The following is a 21,785-nucleotide window of genomic DNA, read 5'->3' on the forward strand; positions in this document are numbered from 1 at the left end:
ACCTTCATTCTATTCCCATTGAGAACTGGCATCCCTTTGACAGTCCATAGCCCTTTAGGACTGGAGGGAGGGGGGAATGTCACTGGATTACAAAAATCATAATATATACTCAGTGATGGAGACAATCCAAGTAGAGATAACACTTGGTAAACTGCAGGAACTCTGGAGAATAATCTTCCTGACATCTGAGGCTACAGCTACACTGTCATAGGTGCCCAAAAATTGTATGGGGCTTCTCCAGCCTGCAGAGCTGGCTTCTTCACTTGAGCATGCATGTGTGTATCAAATAACGTAGAAAGGAAAGGTTTCAGAGTAACAGCCGTGTTAGTCTGTATCCGCAAAAAGAACAGGAGGACTTGTGGCACCTTAGAGACTAACCAATTTATTTGAGCATGAGCTTTCGTGAGCTACAGCTCACTTCATCGAAAGTGATCACATCCGATGAAGTGAGCTGTAGCTCATGGAAGCTCATGCTCAAATAAATTGGTTAGTCTCTAAGGTGCCACAAGTCCTCCTTTTCTTTTTGTAGAAAGGAAAGCGATACAAATATAATAGCGGGATGGCAAAGTTTAGATGCTAGCTGTGAGAGTCCACAGTTATGTTCCATGAGGGAGAACGGGACGAGTTACATAGGGACTGAGAACCTGTTCCTTTCTCTGGCTCTCCAAGCAGCCAGGAGGCGTTGGAAGGGATGGAATGTTAGAGTCAGAAGATTCCGTGGCAGTTGGGACCAGAAGGTTCCGTGGCCGTTGGGAGCAGACGGGCGGAGAAGGTGCCGTGGCCGTTGGGAGCAAATGGGTGGAGAAGGTGTCGTGGCCATTGGGACCAGCAGGTTCTGTGGCCGTTGGGACCAGCAGGTTCCGTGGCCGTTGGGAGCAGACGGGCGGAGAAGGTGCCGTGGCCGTTGGGAGCAAATGGGTGGAGAAGGTGTCGTGGCCATTGGGACCAGCAGGTTCTGTGGCCGTTGGGACCAGCAGGTTCCGTGGCCGTTGGGAGCAGACGGGCGGAGAAGGTGCCGTGGCCGTTGGGACCAGAAGGTTCCATGGCCATTGGGAGCAGAAGGACAAAGATGGCTCCAACCCGTGCTGGCCAGGAACAGAAGGCCCAAGATGGTTCAAGCTTTCAGAATGTCCCACAGCTGCTGGTAAGCAGATGGGGGCAGTGACAGCAGCAGGATGCTCTCCTGCCCTTGCAAAGGAGGAGATAGAAGGTGAGCAGCCAGGGAGGCGAATGGGCCATTGGGTAAAGTCTGTGAGAAGAGCCCTGTGGCAGACAAGAGCATGAGGCGAAGAGAGGGAAAGGGAGGGAGCAAGGAGAGAGACAGAGAAATGGGCTGAGGATCGCCACCCCCCTGAAAGCTAAGGGGGCTCTGAGTTATCTCATTGCCCTGGCTGGGGGAGGGCTGAAGTGCTGCCTCAACCGTCTTTTTTTACATATAAAAATAACTCCATTTCCCCACCCCTATAAATTCTGTTTCTAGCTGCTGTGAACAGAAGTTGCACTCGCAGGGCCCAGATCCTGGCTGTTGTTGCTTTGCAAAGTTGGCAGAGCTGGGTGGCTGAGGACTCCCCTCGCCTGGGGCAATGCCTGTGTAGCACAGAGCCTGTGTTAAAGAAAATGCCCGCTAAACTGAGGTGCGCATATTTGAAACAATGGGTCTGAAGATGAAACCTGTGAGTCGCTGGTCTGGGCTGGGCTCTGCAGATGGTCGGCCTGTTTTGTTCTGCCTCCAGCACGGCTTACACGGACAAAGCCTCCTCCTCTGCCTTGTGACCCTTCCTCTAAAGACGCTTTACCTCCGAAATGTGCTTTTAAAGGCTGTTTGAGGTTTTGCAGCCTCATTAATATTTTGAAGCCCACTCTCCCTATCAAAAAGATCATTCTTAAGGAGGCCTCCTAGGAGTGTGCCTTTTCATCTTGTTCTCTCTTTTTTTTTTTAATTACCTCAGGAGATCCCTTTTAAGGGCTATTGGAGGCTCCAACTTGAATTTGATACCAAAGAGTTTGTGGGTTTAGAGGAGTTTGTGCTTTTTAATCCTTAATCTGCAAAAATACACCTTGGAAAATTCCTGTCAAAGCCTGACTTTTATTTATCTATTTATTTATGGTGGGTAGGGGGAGGCCCTCCAAAATCCATCAGGCATTGACAAGAATTTTGAGGTAATTTTTTTCAGAAAAGGAATTTAAAAGCATCAAGTCCCCAATATAAAATGAATAATGTTTTGGTACCAAATTCGATTCATACATTTTCTGTAGTATTTTTTAAACCAATAAGGATGAAAAGTCCCCCAAATTATTCAGTAGCCAATAATTTTTTTTATTTTGGAGTCCATCACCCCCAAAAAAATTAACTGGGGATTTGAAGCTTTTTAATCCCTTTTCTGAAAAAAATGACCTCTGAAAATTCTTCTATATCCTGTTTGATGCTTCTTATTCAATTTGGCATCAAAAAGCTCGGGCCCAAGTGCCTGTTGTTACAACCCAGCACACAGAGCCATAAAGGCAGGGCATCCAGAGTAGAGGGAGTCCCTGGGTGGTATAATGGTACCTCTGGGCTTCGCCACTTGGTTTGCACTCAGGATAAGGAACTAGGAAATCAACAGCACCCAGTAAAAAGTCACTGCCAATGCCTCCAAGCCTCTTCCTGGAGCCTAGAAATCTGTGCCCACACCACTCCTAATGGACATTTTAGTCATTAATTGTGGTCACCTCAGACATTATTAACAATCCGAACGGTTTAGAGAATCTGCCTAGGAGGAATGGGCATGCTTAGTCCTGAGAAAAGAAGACTGAGGGGGACCAGATAACAGTTTGCAAATATGTTATGGGATGTTATAAAGAGGACGGTGATAAATTGTTCTCCATGTTCACTGAAGATAGGTCAAAAACAGATGGGCTTAATCAGGGCCATCCTTAGGATTTATGGGGCCCTATGCAGTATTATTAAACTGGTGCCCCTATGCCCGACGGCTCGCATGTGTATTTTAGATAAGGGTGGTCTTTTGAAGGATTTATTTAAAAAATTATACGTCTGAAGATCCAAGCATTTAAGGCTAAAGATGAATACTCAGATTGTGCATCTAAAAATCTATGCAAGGATTTTTTAGAGATGTGATTTTATAATCTTCAGCAACACACTAATGAAATATTTTTAAAGCAGATTTTAAACTAAGGTCCTGTAGTAAATGTAACATGTAACTGTTAACATGTTCTGAGTAAATATTACAGTAATGCACAACTATTTTTGCCGGTAAGTTCAGAAACTGACAGTATATACCTGAGGGTTGGTAAATGCCTATTAAATGGCTTCATTACCATTGAATGGCTCTTTAACAGTTTCAATGTTGTGCTAATGTCTGGCAAGCTGGAAGGCTTTTTCACTTTTAAGTACTAGATCCCCTCTGGAGGAAGACTTACCAGGCTGCAGCAGTCAGCTGTGGTGGGAGCCTGCAGGAAAGGTGAGAACAAGGATAGGAAGAAGCGGGTGGGTGGACACTAAGACCCAGGTGTGCCCCAAATTTTCGGGTGCCCTACACAGCTGCATATGCTGCGTATGCCTAAAGACAGCGCTGGGCTTAATCTGCAGCCAGGGAGATCTAGGTTAAATATTAGGAAAAGCTTTCTAACTATAAGGGTAGTTAAGCTCTGGAATAGGAAACTATCCCAGGGAAGTTGTAGAGTCCCCATCATTGGAGGTTTTTAAGAACAGGTTGGACAAACACCTGCCAGAGATGGTCTAGATCTACTTGGTCCTACCTCAGCACAGGGGGCTGGACTTTATTACTTCTCAAGGTCCCTTCAAGCCCTTCATTTCTATTATTCCATACTGACGCTAACTGCAACCAAGCTACTTCCTAGGGCTGCCTCAGCTTCCACAGCTGCTGAATGCACCCCGGGCACTGTCCTCTTCCTGCTCCTCAGTGGGAGCAGAGCAGACTCCCACAATCTGGCCTGGTCTGGCCCAATTCAGTGCTTCCTCCAGCCTCCCCAAGAAAACACCAGGAGTACAGTACCTCAGCTGCAGGCCACTTCAGCCCTCACTCTCTGCTAGAAATGGGATTGGAGACTTTCAGAGTAGCCCTGATACAGATAGCAAGTGTAATGTCACTCTTGCTCCAGCCTCTGACTCCTTTCAAGCAGCCAGACATTTTGGGGTATGGTTCCCATTCTGTTCAGTTTCCTAATCCATCAATCAGGCAATAGGGTTTTCAGGATCCCTTGGGATGGATACTGTTTTGTTTGGGAGAAAAGAACTTCCACTATGGTGCTGCCGAGGCTGTCTCATTTCCCAGCTCTCTTCTCTTTTGATGTTACAGACTGTTCTCATTTGGGGCTCGCTTTTATGGCCCAGACATCTTTACCCATGTTCACTAGCTCCTTACAAGGTTCAAAATCACCCTCCTCATACTTCTAATATCACAAAAGAGGGGAAGCCACAGAAATCCACGTAACACCAGGACAAAGAAAAAAGAAGGCTAAAGCCAGGTCAATTTTCCTCAAAAATATACACAGACAGGTGCCATACATAGTGAGGAGTCCCACATTTCCCTTTCAGATTAAAATATTTCTTCAGATTAAAATTTCTCATGTTTTAAGACCCTGGTAGTCAAGAACAAAACTAGGAGAAAGTGTAGAAACTCTTTATTGAACTTACAGGAAGAAAGTAATAATAAAAACCAAAACAAAAGGGCAGGCTTAATTCATTATCATCCTGCTTCTCCTTCCATACCTTCTTCCTCTCAGAACAGGGTCAGGAGGATAATTGTATGGATTCTAGCCTTTAGTCTGTTTCTCCATGGGGCTTGCCTAGGTGGGTGAGATTCAGATCTTCTGCATTAAGGGCCTCAAGGATTTTGCCAAATCCATGCTAGCATGGATGAACACCTTGTCAGACGTCCTTTCCTACAGTATTAAAAATCAACACACTTGGAGCACTTCTTAAAAAAAGTTGTTTCTTAACAAACATCTTCTTTTAGGCTGCTTTCATAGATGCAATCTGCTTCTTTGCTAGACTATAGTGTGCAATGTGATGTTCTGATGATATGTGACTCCCACCCTGGAAGGCTGATGACCAGGAAAAACAGCAATCACAGAGTTCCATGGGTGAATTCGATAGGTTGCGGGTGTCCATGCTATGGGTGAAATCCATCTCACTGAGGTCAGGATTTCACCCTACACCTCAAATGGTCCAGGGATTTTGATCTCCTTAGAGAGGCAGAACAGCACCAATCTAACAGAATTCAGAGCAATCTGCAAAGCCCTGGTACTGTGGATTAAAATCAGCACTTCCTTATTATGATTCACAATAGAACAGTCCTGGCCTACCTCAACAAGGTGGGGGGCATCCGATCCTCATGTCTCCACAAGAAAACAACTTTTACTCACTGTGGCAAACAATAATCTCTACTCAAGGAAGAATCTCTACTCTGCACAGGATCCAATTCTACATACAAATCCATACAGCCTGAATTTAGTCACGCTTTTTAAAGATGATATCCAGAAGGTAAAAGCTACTTTGTTACATGATTGCTACACTTCTATAATAATCCATTAAGAAGTTTAATAACACAGCTTCTTTGACTAATTAAACAAACCCACTGTTCTTAAAACATATAAACACTTCTCAGATCTGTTACCATTCTAGCATCATTCTATCCTAGAATTCCTCCAGAATGGTTTATGGAGAGGATGGAACATAAATTCCCTGTAGTCCGGGTGTCTGCTTTACCAAGTAACCTACAAAATTAAAGACATATTTTAAAAAATTAGGATCCAATTCTAAGTAAGAACAGAACGGGAATTCCACATCAGTGATGTTTGATGCACAAGTATCCTTTCTCTAGTTTCCCTATTAAGTTTAGGAATATCATCCTGTACAGCATGATTGTCATCTTGGACTTTACACAAAAGAAAAATCTCAGGCTTTTTGCACATCAGTTGCATTTTGGTTTGTTCAGCTAGTCACTTTTCAAAGCCTCTGGCTATATTAGACTCTGTCAGACTCAGCTGGTGGGTGGCACTATCTTGATTTTTGGAGTTCCATCATTGCAAGGGGATCAGTGGATGCCCAAACCTTCTCTGTTGCTGTCCCAAGGACTTGGAACTTGTTTCCTGTGGAGCTTATGGCATAGCTCACCTTTCCTCAATTTTAAAGATTACAAACATTACTCTTCTAGATGTGATTGAGTGGATAGAGAATGGGGCTAGAAACCAGGAACTGAGCTCTAATACTGGCTCTAGCATTGACCGACCTTGGATAAATGACGTATCCTCTCTTTGCTTCAGTTTTCCCAAATGGGGATATTTATACCTATCTCATGGCAGGGTTGTGAGGCTTAACTACCTAATGCTTGAACAGTGCCTTGAAAATGTAGAGTAGCAAGTAATATTATTTAATCACTCTCAGGCCCTGGGTAGGATTCTCCCTACTGCAATACATTTGATAATAATCTGGCCATTTATGTACAAAGAATATTAAACATAAACAGAACAAAAGATTGCACTGTGAAGTGACTAAAATAAATCGCAAAAAGAAGTACTTGTGGCACCTTAGAGACTAACCAATTTATTTGAGCATGAGCTTTCGTGAGCTACAGCTCTGATGAAGTGAGCTGTAGCTCACGAAAGCTCATGCTCAAATAAATTGGTTAGTCTCTAAGGTGCCACAAGTCCTCCTTTTCTTTTTGCGAATACAGACTAACACGGCTGTTCCTCTGAAACCTAAAATAAATCGGATTACTTAACAATTTAGCATTTTTAGTCTTACATTTCAGAAAGGGTCTCATACTTAAAAATGGTTGGCCGCCTTTGTCTTCTGATCCTGGGAGGATGGGGGGGCGGGGGGGAACAACTGGAGATGTAAAGACCTCTTGAAAACTATAAGTTTATCAGCTGTATGCTACTTATGCCCCAGCTGAAAAATCTCTGGATAGAAAATGTGAGAGAGACACTTTACATGCACTAAAAAAACAGCTTTTCCTATCCTGGGTCTCCTGGACATGGATTCTTGCCCTTTATCTGAAATGTTATTATTGAATAAACTGCTGCAGCAGCAGTAACCACACTTCCTCCATTGAGAATGAAGAAATTTACAGTATAACAGGAAAAACAACATAAAAGGCTTGCCTTTGCTAGGAAACAATATGTGTGTTCTAATATGTGTTAGCATCCTAGTGTTGATAAGGCAACTTGTACTTTTAACAGGTCAGCAGATCAAGGTAATACCTAGGGAAGAGCCTATCAGGCTCATGAGTTAAAAGTGCAAGTTGCCTTGTCTGCACTAGGATTTTAACGTTAAAAACCAGGGGCAGATGGTGCCTCCAATTAAATGGGTGCACTATACTAAACTGCTGAGGAGGGACTGACCACCCGCAGCTACACCTTGTGCCCTGGCAGTGGAGGCTGTTTGAGGAAGGGAGGTCCGGGTGGTGGTGGTTGGGGGAGGGGGTTCCTGGAAAGCAAGCAAACCCACCCCACACCCATCCTACAGCAGCAGCTCTTCTCTGGGCATTGCAACCTGGTACATAGTGTCACATCACCACCCAGGTTTCGCTTACTCTTGGTTTGTGTGGATGTGGGGGATCATTGGAAAGTATTGTGTCAGGGCTTCCAATGTGTGACAGATATGGTAGTGGACAATCCTTGTGGGGCTTTTGCATTTAGCCTAATAACAATTGCCCTGGCTCAGCTAGTAGTTTCTTCAGGGGGACAGTCTTCGGGGGAATTGCTAATAGGTTATGTGCCAACAACAGGAAAAAACACTTTTGTTTTTCTTGTAAAACCAACAGGGACAGATGCCGAAAAATATTCAGGGACACATGGTCACCCTAACTGCAGGAATCCTCCTGCTTTTCCATCTCCCTCTTCTCTGTGTTCCCCAGCGCAGAGCTGTGCGCTATAACATTACAGGCGCTCCCCAGATTTTCCTTTCCCCTTCGGGCCCTGAAGTGGTGTGATGGCATATACTTGTGTTTATCAAACCCAATCTCAGCTCCAAAATATCAGAGGCATTTTGTCTTCAGAGATCTCTGACTCTGAGGCAAATGTGGTTCCTGTACCCTCAGAAGCCGACCATGCTGAGAACAACAGGATCCCCCCTTTCTTGCCCTCCTTCTGCATGACAGGGGCATTTACTCCCCCCTCCCCATTTCACACAGTATCTTTGTTCACAGGACTGTGGGGTGATGGTCAGCTGTGCAGTTTGCCCCTTATCTCATTCAAGCATGAGGGTGAGTGAGCTGGGGGAGGGGGGGGCCTGATCCAGGTGATGGGCCCTGCCTGGCTGCCCCATGCAGCCCTCCCCCTCCTTCCAACATCTCCGGGAAACACAAGCAGAGGCAGGGACAAGCCGAGACACCAGCATCAATCACCCCTGCCGCCCCTCCCTCTGCTTCTGACTGACACCCCCTCGTCCAACCACACCGGCACATGCCCTCCCCGCGGCCAATGAGAAGGGAGGAGGGCGGAAGATCCCCACTTCAAGGCTGGTTGAGCTGTGCAGGTAGGTGCTGGGATGTGGGAGCCGAAGCTGGAGCTGGTGCAATCGGGGAAGGGGGAAAAAGGGAGCCGTGAAGCGATGGGCCGGGGGTCAGTGGCAGGGCCGGCAGCGAGGCTGCGGCGCAAGGCGGGGGGGTCTGTGGCATTGCAAGTGCACGTTGCCCGGAGAGAGGGAGCGTGTGGCTGGCAGAGGGACCGATCACCCCCTCTGGTGCTGCCATAGACAACAGGCCAAGTAGTGCTGGGAGCCCCAGTCCCGCAACTTCGTGCGAGGAGCCAGTTGGGCTGGGGGGGCTGGGGGGGGGAGGGCCAGAACTTTCTCTGATCGAGTCTGATTCCTGCCGCTCCGCAGAGAGGAGTGATCGCTGAGAGCTAATTCACCAGGCCAAGGCGGGGGGAGGGGGAAGGAGGAGGAATGATGATTGCACAGCCAGAAAGTGAGTTTTGGGGGTGGGGGAATACAGGGTGGGAGAGAGCCCTCACGTCGACGCTAGACATTAGACGCCGGTGTCAGGGGCGAGAGCTGCAGCGGCTCCGTCCCACACGAAACGAAGGGATATTTTGTTGCCTTTGCAACAATGGTGATGGCTAAACGAGCAGGCCAAATGCTGGGAGGCGCTAGAGCAGGGATGGGGTGTCGGGCGGGGGGCATCCCTAGGTGGGCCGGGAATGAGATCTAACCTGGGCCAGCCGCCAGCGCAGGTCCCACCGGGTCGCCACCTTGCAGGTCGGATACACAGGAGGGGGCTGGGGGGTTTAGACAGGCGCTGGGGTAGCGTCGTGTTTGAAGAGGGTTTCAAGTGCCTGGCGCAAGGACAGTTTATAACTCCCGAGCTGCAGCGAGGTTGAACCGTGCATTTGAGTTTCCAGGCGGTTCATCCGTTGGGGCTTCTCATCGGGCGTTTAGGTTTTGTTTGTTTACTTGTGTTAAGGAAACAAAATGACCACAGACGTGCAAAATCCCAACGATCCCTAAGGAATTTACAGGAGCAAAAGAAGGCGAGAAGGAGGCTCTGGCATGAACATGGCAAAGCGTCACAGCAGGAAACATGGCATAGAGGCTGTAAAGACTTTAGATATTAAATTTTAGGAAATGGGGTAGAAACTATTTTTAGAAAACCTCCCCCCCATTTTTCCAATCCTCCATTTTACCCAAACATTTTTAAAAATGGCAAATTCCAGACTCTCAAGGTGGGTTTCTAGAACGATTTAAAACAAACAAACAAAACCACATCAGAAATAACCAAATGACTTTTTTTGTTGTAAACTATTCCCCTCCCTCACCGCAAAAGTCCTTATCCTGAAAAATAAATTAGGGTGGCAGACGTTACTAAATGTAATATGAAATTAAGTGATTAAGGTGTAAATTAACATGGAGGGAATTTCCTAAAATGGGATTTTCATAAGAGCCTAAGGGAGTTAGGTGCCTAAATACCAATCCATTTTTACATTACTTTGATCTCTTTACCTGAATCATTAATCTATATAGTGTGCAGATTTTTGTTTGTGCTTTCCAACTGTTTTGTCCTCCAGAAGTTTACGGAGTTGTGTCCAGTTTTCCCAGAATAATTCTTTACACAGTTTGCTTTGTGTGTTTGCTCTGTATTCTGTCTTTCTGGGGTAAGGTGGTGGTGATAAATCTATTTCTCCCTAAATCCTGATTTTTGTTTTCTTTTCTCTTTTTTCCCCTTAAGGCAAGTTGTTTGTGGGCTATATTTCTTTCCCCTAATTAATTTTTTTTTTTTTGTTACAGATACCAGATTTCCACTTCTTCAAATAAGAAAGATTTGCAGAACTACTAGAACTTGGTTGGATCTGGAAAGATTAAGAGTCCCTCACAACTCAAACCTGAGTCTTTTCTGAACTGTTCCAGACACTATGGATTCTATCAAAATGTCCTGCAAGGTAGGACCTGCCATCTCTTCATTTTTATATTGGTACATTGTCTTAAGAGTGCTGCTCAATACAGAAATGCCTGAACTGTGAAAAGCACCATGGTATCTGAAGTCTTTGTTTAGAATTCTGATGGTGCCGTTTATTCTCAGGAAAGGTTTAAAAACCAGGACCCCTCTGTCACTTCCATGAGACATATCTAACCAGAAAATGGAGATCCAGGAATATAGCTCAAACAAAAGTTCACTTTCCATATCTAGATTTGATCTCTTTTTGAGGAAGAAAATCATTTGTCTAAAATTGGAAAAATGCAATAACTTCTGGTGTTTTATTTTATTTTAGCTTCTTGTGAGTGTGTGTATGTATGTATTTTTTTAAGTGTGAATTTAATCTTTGAAAATTTTTTTATTAATAACTATAATTTTAGTTAAGTATTTCAGGATCACTCAGCATGGTACCAGAAATGCTATATCAGCTTTTGATACTATGAACTAAGGCCTTCTGACATAGCGTATTTGGGAGGTCACTGTATGTTGTAAATTAGTAGTTGGGTAATCCCTGCTGAAAATGTGGGACCTAAATATCCTTGCAATAACTTCCTTAATATTTTTAATAATTTTACAGAATTAGTAGAAATTATTTTCCAGAGTGTAAATCAGCTCAGTCTGAAAACCTGATAAGCAGGACAGAAAATCTATCTGGAGATTTCCAAATGCATTAGAATTGACAGTGTCTCCATATTGTCAACGCCTCTCCGACCATATGAAGTTATAACTTGCTACTACGAAGTCTTTGGGGTTTTGTCTTTTGTAAACACTTGATAGGGCTTGATGAAGTGAACACTTTATACATAAGGCAGAATATTGCTGGGACATTCGAAACATTTTAGAAATAATAAAGACTGAAGGGGAATGGAGCACATCTGCTGAGTCCCATCTAGTTTACTCTAATGCAGCCTCCATTACTCCACTTAGTGAAGGATTGATCCTTAAGGTATTCTGTCTAATACTTTGTTCATCCTAGTTTTAATTGACTCATTAAATTGAGCTTCCACTGCTTCAGTCTGACTGATTTCACCGTTAGGAAATGTTTCCTGATATTTGGCCTTTTTCCCCCCTCTTTAGATTTATCTCACTGGTCCTAGGTTCCTAGTTGATTCTCCCAAAAATAATGTCTTTCCTTGTTGTGTACGCCCCTCAAAAGCTTGTATGTGGCTGTCACATTCTCTTTGCTGACACGAATCCTGGTATTGTTATACGTGCTTGTAATTCCCACAGAGTTTTGCATATGCCTGTCAGCATGATCTAATGTACTCAGCATTGACCCAGGAAATCTAAAATTCTAATCTTTAGTCTTCTGCTGAGTCACTGTTGGCATGGATAAGTCACTTCACCTCTCTGTGCCTTGTTTTCTCCATCTGTAAAATGAGGATAATACTGATGTGCCTGAAAAGGGGGTTGTGAGGATTAGTTGATATTCGTACACCGCTTTGAAGAAGTAAAGCATTCTATTAGTAGTAGTGATTATTATAATGTCAGGATTACAGCTGTCTTTGGCCAAGCTGTATGCATTTAATAAAAATCATAAAGGACAACAGTCATAAAAGGAGAAAGGGTCACAATCCTTCTCCATACTAAGCATTTTTCTTATTTGTCATGAAAGCCAACTTTCCTTCCCCCCTCCCCCAAAACTATACAGGGCAAATGAATGACCCTGCCTTCAGTGGGATTGCATAGGGTGGAATTTACAACATGTTACAGTAAAATGTCTAAATATCCATATGAATGGATATATTAGCTAAGTCTACACTAGTGATTGATCAGCAGCTGGTCAGCATAAAAGTATAGACCCTAACCTATGCTGTGTATGTATTTGCAACATCAACAACATAAAACCCTAATACTATTTAATATACTTCTCTGCTACAAGTTTTGGAGGTTGCCACTACATTTTAGCAGTGTGATTTCCCCCCCCAAAGGTGCTCTGTTCCTGTAACTTCTGTGGATGGGAGCTATAGGTGACCAGCACCTATGAAAAGCAGGCCTAGATGTGTTTGAAAAATATGTTGGAAAAAGACTACCCAATTTTAAAATTGCCAATTATTAATGGATTAACTAGGTAAGAGTTTGCCATAGGTATATAATGCACTTTGATGCCTATATACAGATATCCTGGGACACCTTATAAAATTAAATGTAGTCAGCCTCATGTCTTGAGCGTGATGTAATATGAGAAGATTCTGGTCAGTTTAATTGCTGATATTCAGGGCCCAGTAGGCCTCAGTGAAAGGGACAAACCATGTTGGTTTCATGCTGCAGCTTGGAAAAGTTGTTAAATAGCGCCAGAGTTAAGTAACCTGAGCTGTTCTTGGTGGCTGAGAGAGAACCAAAAAATGGAGGCTATGGAAAGGGTAGAGTAATGAAAGCAACCTCCCTTCACTAGAATCAGGAGGGTCTGGGGTAGGTGTAAGAGGGAGAGAATTAATTTCTTCTGCCTTCCAGTAGTCCGAAAGGTCTGGGTGAGAGGATGTGTTTGAAGCAAGCGGTTCACATCCTCTGGCTAGTAAGCATCTGATAATGAGAGAAATATAGCTCTTCAAGAAGGATAGAGGCACAGCATCTTGTTAGGACTTTCAGCACATTCCCAGCATTTTTTTTGGAGTGGGGCTGGGCTTCACCGAGGGGATATCCCTGCACTTTACTGGGGGTAGCGGTGTCCCTGCACCCACTCATCTTTTGTGCTGGTGCTGGCTAATAGTTCTAGTTTTCAGCTAGTTGGTGTCTGATAAAGCTTTCATGTCTTGTCATTATTGCTTTATTCCCTCAATAAATGATAGGTTTCCCTAAACTTGTATTGGGATATCACAGACTAATGCGAAATCATTGCATATAATGCAAATGTGAGTGCAGAAGATGAGGTCATCCTTAAGCACAGCCGCCAAGTTTAGTGTAGCTCCTTATATGAGATTTCTTATAGCTCATGCACGCACATGCCAGCAGGAGGGAGGTTTAGTCACACAGAACTTGAATGTCGTGTGTGTGTGTGTGTGTGTGTGTGTGTGTGTGTGAGAAACAGGTTAATAGTGTTCTTCTAGGGCAGAAGACTAAGAAGTGGAAACTGATAAAAAACAGTGAAATTGGCCAGTCTAGTTTTATTGTCTAATCCGAGTGACCTGCAAAAAGTAAACCAACAGCGTCAATTGTGAAAAGTAACAGACTTTTACAACTATTGTTGTTAATCTAAGAGGTTGCTAGTAAAACAGAGAAGACTTTTAACCTATGAATCTTTATTATCAACCACTGAAAGCTGTCAGTGTCTTGAAATTCCCAGATTTTCTGTTGCCTCAGAAGATGAGAAAAAGCAAAAGGCCATATTTGTAGGAAGTCCAATCAATTAAAAAAAATGTTGCCGTGAGCCTGAGGCAGGGGCTGTGGTCTCCTTTTGGTCAGGATAAAGAAGTATTGGAAGACTTTCAGCTACTCTTTTTCCTTTAGGGCTGGCTATTCCAGGTACTGTCTTTTAACAGATGAAATATACCCCCATTCCTGTTAACAACTAGCTAATGCTTCTAAACCTTTATACTGTTTTCTAGCACATGTGCAGCTCCACTGTTGCTACCAGGAGTGGAAGCACTTGTGTAGAATGGATGCAGATACGTTTACCATGGTATCATTTTACTCTGCAGAACAGGATTAGGGAACATCATGGTTAAAATGCCTGCCTGATGTCTACGCTAATACTTCCACCATTGTCAACATCAGTGGAGCTGCACTGGTTCTAAAGTAACAGCCGTGTTAGTCTGTATTCGCAAAAAGAAAAGGAGTACTTGTGGCAGCTTAGAAACTAACCAATTTATTTGAGCATCATCTTTCGTGAGCTACAGCTCACTTCATTGGTTAGTCTCTAAGGTGCCACAAGTACTCCTTTTCTTTTTACTGGTTCTAAAGAAAGGATACAAAAGTTCCTAGTGTAGATCCACCCTTAAGAACTGAAAGCATCACTCCCATAACACTGCTAGCCTTCACCTTTCTGGTGTTCCAGGTGGCAATAGGTTTACATTTGGTGCAGAATCACATTTCCCTCCATGTGTTTTCCCCTTCATCACACAAAAGTGAAATAACTCCTCATAATTAGCATTTAAAGCAATAAAGTTACAGCTTGAGCTATGCCAGTTTTGCTAAGATGAAACATGTTAGTTTTATTTATAAATTTTATTTTATTCCTTTTAAGACTTGTATCAATCTTGGGGACCAAGTATAGCCCTCAATATAAAATCAACCTGTTGACCAGCATCAGTTTAAGCTTCTTAAGAAACATTCCTGTAACTCATTCCATCATCATGCTGCTTAGGCAAATGCCTGAGTAAATTGATGGGGACTGAGTCTATACCAGTGGTTTTCAAACATTTTTTTCTGGTGATCCAGTTGAAGAAAATTGTTGTTTTGTGAACCAACGGAGCTGGGGCAGAGGGGTTTGGGAGGGACTCAGGTCTGGGGCAGAGGGTTGGGGTGTGGAGGGTGAGGGCTGCAGGGTGGGACTGGGAATGAGGGGTTCAGGGTGTGGGAGGGGGCTGTGGCAGGGGATTGGGGTGTTGGAGGGCATTAGGGCTCTGGCTGGGAGTGCAGGCTCTGGGATGGGGCTGGGGATGAGGGGTTTGGGGTATAGGAACGGGCTCTGGGTTGTGGGGAGGGGCTCAGGACTGGGGCAGGGGATTGTGGCGTGGGCTTACCTTGGGCAGTTCCTGGTCAGCGGCGCAGCGGGGGTGCTAAGGCAGGCTTCCTGCCTGTCCTGGGACTGCGCTGCGCCCCGGAAGCTGCCAGCAGCAGGTCTTGCTCCTAGGTGGAGGCATGCAAGCAGCTCCGCATGGTTCTCACCCACAGGCACCGTCATCCTGCGCAGCTCCCATTGGCCAGCCCGCTGGCAGGAAGCCAGTGGGAGTGCGGAGCTGGTGCTCGGGGCGGGGGCAGCAGGCAGAGCCCCGTGGCCCCCTCACCTAGGAGCCTGACCTGCTGCTGGCCGCTTCCGGGTGCAGCTCAGTGTCAGAACTGGTAGGGACTAGGCTGCCTTAGCCGGGCAGCACCGCCAACGGGACTTTTAACGGCCTGGTCGGCAGTGCTGACCAGAGCCACTGCGACCGAATGCCTTACATTCCGCAACCCAGTACTGGGCCGCAACCCGCAGTTTGATAACCACTGGTCTATATTGTCCTTCACCTTGTGTGCAGTCGCATCTGTGCAAAACTAATGTAAAATCCTACCATTTGATTTGGTAGCATTGTACAGCCATTTAGCATCAATGTATATTATGACACAAGGTGCAAGGCCAAGACAGTGGTGAACTGTGTCCATTAGCCTTACACTATGCCGTAAAAGTCAACGCTGTGTGTTCCAGTTGGTCTGATAATTTCAGCGTTGTCAATAGTTTGTGGAGTATGAATAGATAGTACCTCCTGTATCTACCTGTACCTTCCCCTGTAGGAAGATGTACTTATCCATATTCCACAGATGGGTGCAGTATTGGAAAGAGGCTTATGCCTTCCTCTGAAACATGCAAAATTTCCCACTATCAGACAGACTTTTAGACAAGATAGACCATTGACCTGCTTACTATAATCAAGAACCCGTGTACTTCATGGCACAATGGGACCATATTCTGTGGATAGAATGCTTAAATTCTGTGGCAAAGTTAATTTATTCTATCATGGTGAAATATCCTTCATTATCATTTTCCCGCCCCCCCTTACAAAAAGACACACTACTATGGCTCATAGTTGATTATTTTCAATTTTAGGTACTTTATACCACAGAGTTTCTAGGGACAGAAGTTAAAATCATTCCCCTCATGTTTTGATAATAAAAAAAAAAGTTAAGTTCCCAAATTTTTTAAATTGTAGACTTTCCTTGAATATAGGAACAAGCAATGGATTTTTTTAAATTATAAACTTGAGCATCAAATTAAGCAACTTAGTAACTAAAAGTGTTTGCTTTTTTTAACTAAAAGTATTACTTTTTAATTGGACTATGTAGCTTTTTGCATGAGGAATTTATTCTTCCTCCTTGACTCTATTAAGCAACTCAAAACTTATCCAATAATCTGAGCGGCCCAAGGAGAGCCTGTTGTAATGTTATAGAAAAATATTTGAAATCAATGATCTTGCCATTGTGTGATGGATCTGTTTTAGCTCCAGTTTCTTTATTTATAGTTGTGGAACCAGACAAAGGTCTCACAGTTCTGTGTTTAGGGCTCAGAGAGTAGAGTGTGCCCTTTTATTTTGAACATGTCTTTTTGTTGTTGTTGGAATATTTAATAAACCTGGAAGCCAGTGTGCAAAAAATAAAGTTGAATTAGAAAGTGGAGTGTTTCCAGGGAGGTCTGTAATTCAGTTTTCTTCTGTGACCCCTGTTCTTACTAACTTCTGCTTGTTTCTCAAACTTCTAGTTTTCTTTGCAAGGTTAGGAGTCTCTCCATATACCTGAGTTTCCTATAGTAGCATAACTTGCATTGCAATAGCACCTAGAGGCCCCAGGCAGAATTGGGGACTCTATTACTTTATGTACTGTACATGCATATAACAAGACTATCTTTGTCCCTATGAATTTACAATCTAAGTACAATGAGAATAGGTGAAGGCAACAATCTAATATGGGGAACATAAGGTAATTGTCAATTATAATTAGTGTAATAAGCAGCAGTCAGCATACCAGTTGCCTAACCATTGTTGAGTGTTTTGTAAGCATCAGAGCAGGGGAGGGTTTTAAGAGATTCAAAGGAGGATAATATAGCGGCTCTGCAGATTTTTACAGGGAGCTCTTCCTGTACTTAAGGGAAGGCATTGGAGAAAACATGAAGATGTTTGAGCTAAAAGTGGACTCATGAGCTATGTAGGCTGGTATTGTTGGTTGAATGAGGGCAGGGGTCAACTGTCCAATAGCATGTATGAGATGATGGGGAAGGTGAACTAAGCTGTGAAGTGCTTTAAAAGAAAAGACAAGTAGCTTGTGTGGTGGAGGATGCAAAGGGGATCGAGGTCTGAATTCAAATGGTTTTTGCAGCAGGATTTTGGATGGATATAATGGAGAGGTGATGGTGTGGTAAAATATTTGTCAAGACCAAAGTTACAGTACTTTATGGGAGAAGAGGGCCTGAGCAAGTGTTTTAGCTGTGTGGACAGAGGAAAGATGGTGAGATGTGCAGCAAGAAGGGGCACGATTTAGACATAGGCTGTCTGGAGGCATGGAACTAGAAATCTTGATTCTCAGTTAGGTCTTTCAGTTTAGCAAAAAACTCTTCCAAGACAGAATGTAGAAAGGATTGGAAACCGTCATGGTTTTTCTCCTCATTGCTATGAGAAATTTTCCCTGTTTATTCAATGATTCCGTCTGTCAAGATGTCTTTCTGTTTCCGTGGTGCTTATGTCTGAACACATACTGCTACTGGAACCATTATCATTGGTAGGAGACTTCTGCCTTCTCTGCTTTTGTGCTGATCTAAATCCCAGATAGTGTGTGTGTGTGTGTGGTGGTTTTTTGTTTTTTTTAATATATAAAGTGGCCAGGGATGCTTCTGCCATTGTAAAATCCTATCTTGGTTCAGTACCCTGCCGTTCTAAAGGGCAGTTTTTTTGGACCAGTGGGAAATAGATCCAGAGCTCAGTGCGAACACTGCTACTACCTAGGTCTTCATCATCTGACCCTATCCCACAAACAATTTTTTCATATTACCCTTAGGAAGCCAGTATAGCTCTTGCATAGTCCAGGTATGTGCCTGATCCAACACTGCTGAGGACACATCACCCTGATAGCTGTTCTTTTTACTGGCTTCCCATTGTTTAAATACAGAGTACAGTTCAAGGACACTGGACTGATTTTCAAGGTCATGCATGGATCTGGTCCTAGCTACCTGAGAGGCTGTCTCTTCCTCAATGACCTCTAATGATAGATATGTTCCACTGGAACAATGAAACTGTCAAACAAAAGGGGGGACTTATGACCACAGGAGACAGTACCTTCACAGGATCAGGACCAAGACTATGGAGCTCTCAGCCAGATAAGGTAAGTAAGATCACTGACTTTCCCACTTTGCTGAGTCGGGGCCTTACCTTGGCCACTAGAAGAAGCAGTGGATCTTCAGTCCCTGCATTGGGGCTGGCAATTGGATCAGATAGCAAAATGTTGTCCTGAAAAAATTAGGAAGATATGTAATCTATGACTTCCATAACTAACAGCATTGATGGGCAGACCCAGAGTGGGACTCATTTAAAAAAGAAAATCACCAGCCTCTTGCCCTTGCTACCTGGAAGCAGTACATTCAGGCCTTGTCAAAACATGAAGGTTGTACTGCTTTACCACAACCAGTGTGTTAGCAGAGTATTAGTACTGTCGTGTCGTTAAAGTGGTACAATCCCTTAGTGTGGGTGCAGTTAACCAGTATAAAAAGTGCTTATATTGGTATCATTTATTCCTGTACAGCAGGGGTGAGGAACCTCTGGCCCACAGGCTGGATCTGGCCGCTGCTTCTTTTAATCTGGCCCGTGGCAAGTCTCTGCGCTGCAGGCTGGACGCCCCGAGCCTCGGCGCCCTCCCGCGGGGCTGGAGCTGTGAGCGCTGGCTCGCCACCATGTCCCTACAGCCCCTAGGTGGAAGGATGATGAGGGAACTGCCTCCCTGACCCCGCACCCCCACATGCACCCCAACCCTCTGTCCCAGCCCTGAGCCCCCTTCCACACCCAATCTCCCACCCAGAGCCCACACCCTGAACCTCCTTCCGCACCCCTAGTCAGAGCCGCACCCCAGTCCTCAGCCCTGAGCCCACTCCTGCACCTCAAGCCCCTCCCACACCCATAACCCATTTCTGGCCCCACCCCAGAGCCTAGGGAAGCCCCAAGCCCCCCCGCAGGGCTGGAGCCACGAGCACCAGCTCACTCTTCTGCAAGGGGAAGCTCCAAGCCTCTGCACCCCACTCCCCGTGGGGCTGTGTGTGGCCCCTGACTGATTTTTTTTTTTGATGTGGGTCAATGGCCCCTGCTAGAAAAAAGGTTCCTCACCCCTGCTGTACAGGAATAAGCTATAATGTTATAAGGAACCTTTTATACTGGTTATAAAATCACATAAATGTAGGGCTGGAAGGGACCTTGAGAAGTAATGGAGTCCAGCACTGTGTAAGGTCAGGTAAACCTAGACCAACCCATTACAGATGTTTGTCCTACTCATTTTTTAAAACCTCCAATGATGGGAATTCTACAACCTCCCTTGGAAGCCTATTCCAAGCTTAACTTATAGTTAAAAGTTTTTCCTAATATCTAAACTAAATCTCCATTGCTGGAGATTAAGCCTGTTACTACTTCATCTACCATCAATGGACCTGGAGAACAATTGATCCACTTTCATCTAACAGCCCTTAACGTATTTGCAGACTGTTATCAGGTCCCATTTTAGTCTTCTTTTCTCAAGACTAAAAATTCCCCTTCCCCAGTATTTTGGGACTTCACCTGTCCTCCAGGAGTTGTCAAAGATAATTGCTAATGGTTCTGAGGTTGTTTTTTGCTCGTTCGTTAAGTACTGTAGGGTGACTTTCAGCAGGCCCTGCAGACTTGAATACATCTAACTTGTCTAAATATTCTTTAACCTGTTCTTTCCCTATTTTGGTTTACATTCCTTCCCCCTTGTTAGTATTAATTATGTCAAGCATCTGGTCACCTTTAATCCTTTTAGTGAAGACTGAAGCAAAATAGACATGAAACACCTCCGCTTTATGGATATCACCAGTTATTAGCTCTTCTTCCCAGCTAAGTAGAGGACCTATACTTTCCTTTGTCCTGCTCCTAATGTATTTGAAGAACTTCTTATAGCCTTTTGTGTCCCTTGCTAGTTATAACTCATATTGTGCCATAGCTTTTCTGATTTTTGTCCCTGAATGTTTGTGCTATTTTTTGTACTCTTCCTTAACAATATGTCCATGTTTCCACTTTTGCTACAATTCACTTTTGATTTTCAAGTCCTAAAGAGCCCCTGATGGAGCCGTATTGGCTTCTTACTATTATTCTTTGTATCTTTCCTTTGCATTGTGGTAGTTTGCAGTTGTGCCTTTAATATTATCTCCTTAGATTTTTCTTCCCATGGGACCTTACCTACCTGCTCCCTGATTGTATTAAAGTCTGCTTTTTTTTAAATTTATTATCCTTGTTCTGCTGTTCTCACTCCTTCCTTTCCTTAGAATCATGAAATATATCATTTCATGATCACTTTCACCCAAATTGCCTTCCATCTTCCAATTCCTCCCCATTGGTCACATTCAAGTCTCAAATGGCTGTCTCCCTGGTTCCTTTCTCCACTTCCTGGAACAAAAAGCTGTCCCCAGTCCATTCCAAGAACTTACTGGAAATTTTGTGTTTTGACATATTACTTTTCCAACAGATGTCTGGGTGGTTAAAGTCGTCCCCCCCCCCCCCCATTACTACCCTGTTGTGTGTTTTTAGATATTTCTGTAGTTTGTTCTACAAATGCCTCATCCACCTCCTTTTCCTGATTTTAGTGGCCTTTAGTAGTCCCCTCCCATGACATCACCCCTATTTTTTTACTCCATTTCTCTTTACTCAGATTCTCAATTGATCTCCCTCTGACCTTCTTTTGGACCTCAAAACAAGTATATATATTCTTGATATATAATGCAACACCTCCTCCCTCTTACCCTGCCTTTCCTTCCTGAAGAAGCTGAGTGCCTCTATACCAGTATTCCAGTCATGAGACACATCAAGCTTCTGTGATGCCAATTAAGTCATAATTTATCTTATGTACTAATACTTCCAGGTTTTCCTGTTTGTTCCTCATTCTCCTTGCATTTGTGTATAGACAGCTAAAGTGTTGAGTAGATTCTCCCACTGATTTCTCTCTCGTAATTTTCTGTGTCCTCAACAACTAACCCCATGTTAAGGTTCCTTTTTTTTTTATACTGCATCTATGGTAGGGGTTACACTAGTATAACTATTTGATATTAAAAAAAAAATCACACCTATAACTGAAATAGTTTTACCAGTACAAAATCTGTGTGTAGACCAGGCCTCAGAAAAAGGGTGCTTCTGATTGCTCACTAGTGACCCATCTGCTCATTTAAGACTCATCATTGATAATTAGCACTTGTACAGTGCTTTGAACATGTCAAGCACTATATAGTCATTCGCTCCCAAATGTCCTTGTGAGGTAGCTCAGTATAATCAACTTACAGATGGGGAAACTGAGATGCAGAGAGGTAAAGTAGGATAGTGCAGTGAATCAGTGGTAGAGTCCAGAGTGAGTGTGATTATACAGCTAATTCTGTATAACCTGCTGTCTCTTGACAGGTTCTGGAGTTCCATCTGCAATTCAGCTAGTGGGATGGTAATTATGATACAGGGTTCACTG

The 21,785-nt window shown here is 43.9% G+C and overlaps 1 protein-coding gene across 2 annotated transcripts in view; it reads left to right on the plus strand.

Moving 5' to 3' along the window:
- The first annotated feature begins 9,176 nt into the window (after nt 1-9,176).
- The window catches only part of KANSL1 (KAT8 regulatory NSL complex subunit 1), a 173,106-nt gene continuing 160,497 nt past the window's right edge, over nt 9,177-21,785 (plus strand). The window contains exons 1-2 of one of the 2 annotated variants that reach the window (XM_075123709.1): nt 9,177-9,687; nt 10,250-10,401. The gene's annotated coding sequence lies outside the window, so the exon portion shown is untranslated. Of the gene's footprint in view, nt 10,402-21,785 lie in introns of both variants that reach the window. The other variant, XM_048830092.2, reaches the window with a different exon arrangement.

The sequence above is a fragment of the Caretta caretta genome, chromosome 27 (genome assembly GCF_965140235.1).
Source record: "Caretta caretta isolate rCarCar2 chromosome 27, rCarCar1.hap1, whole genome shotgun sequence".
In the NCBI taxonomy this organism is placed as follows: domain Eukaryota; kingdom Metazoa; phylum Chordata; order Testudines; family Cheloniidae; genus Caretta; species Caretta caretta.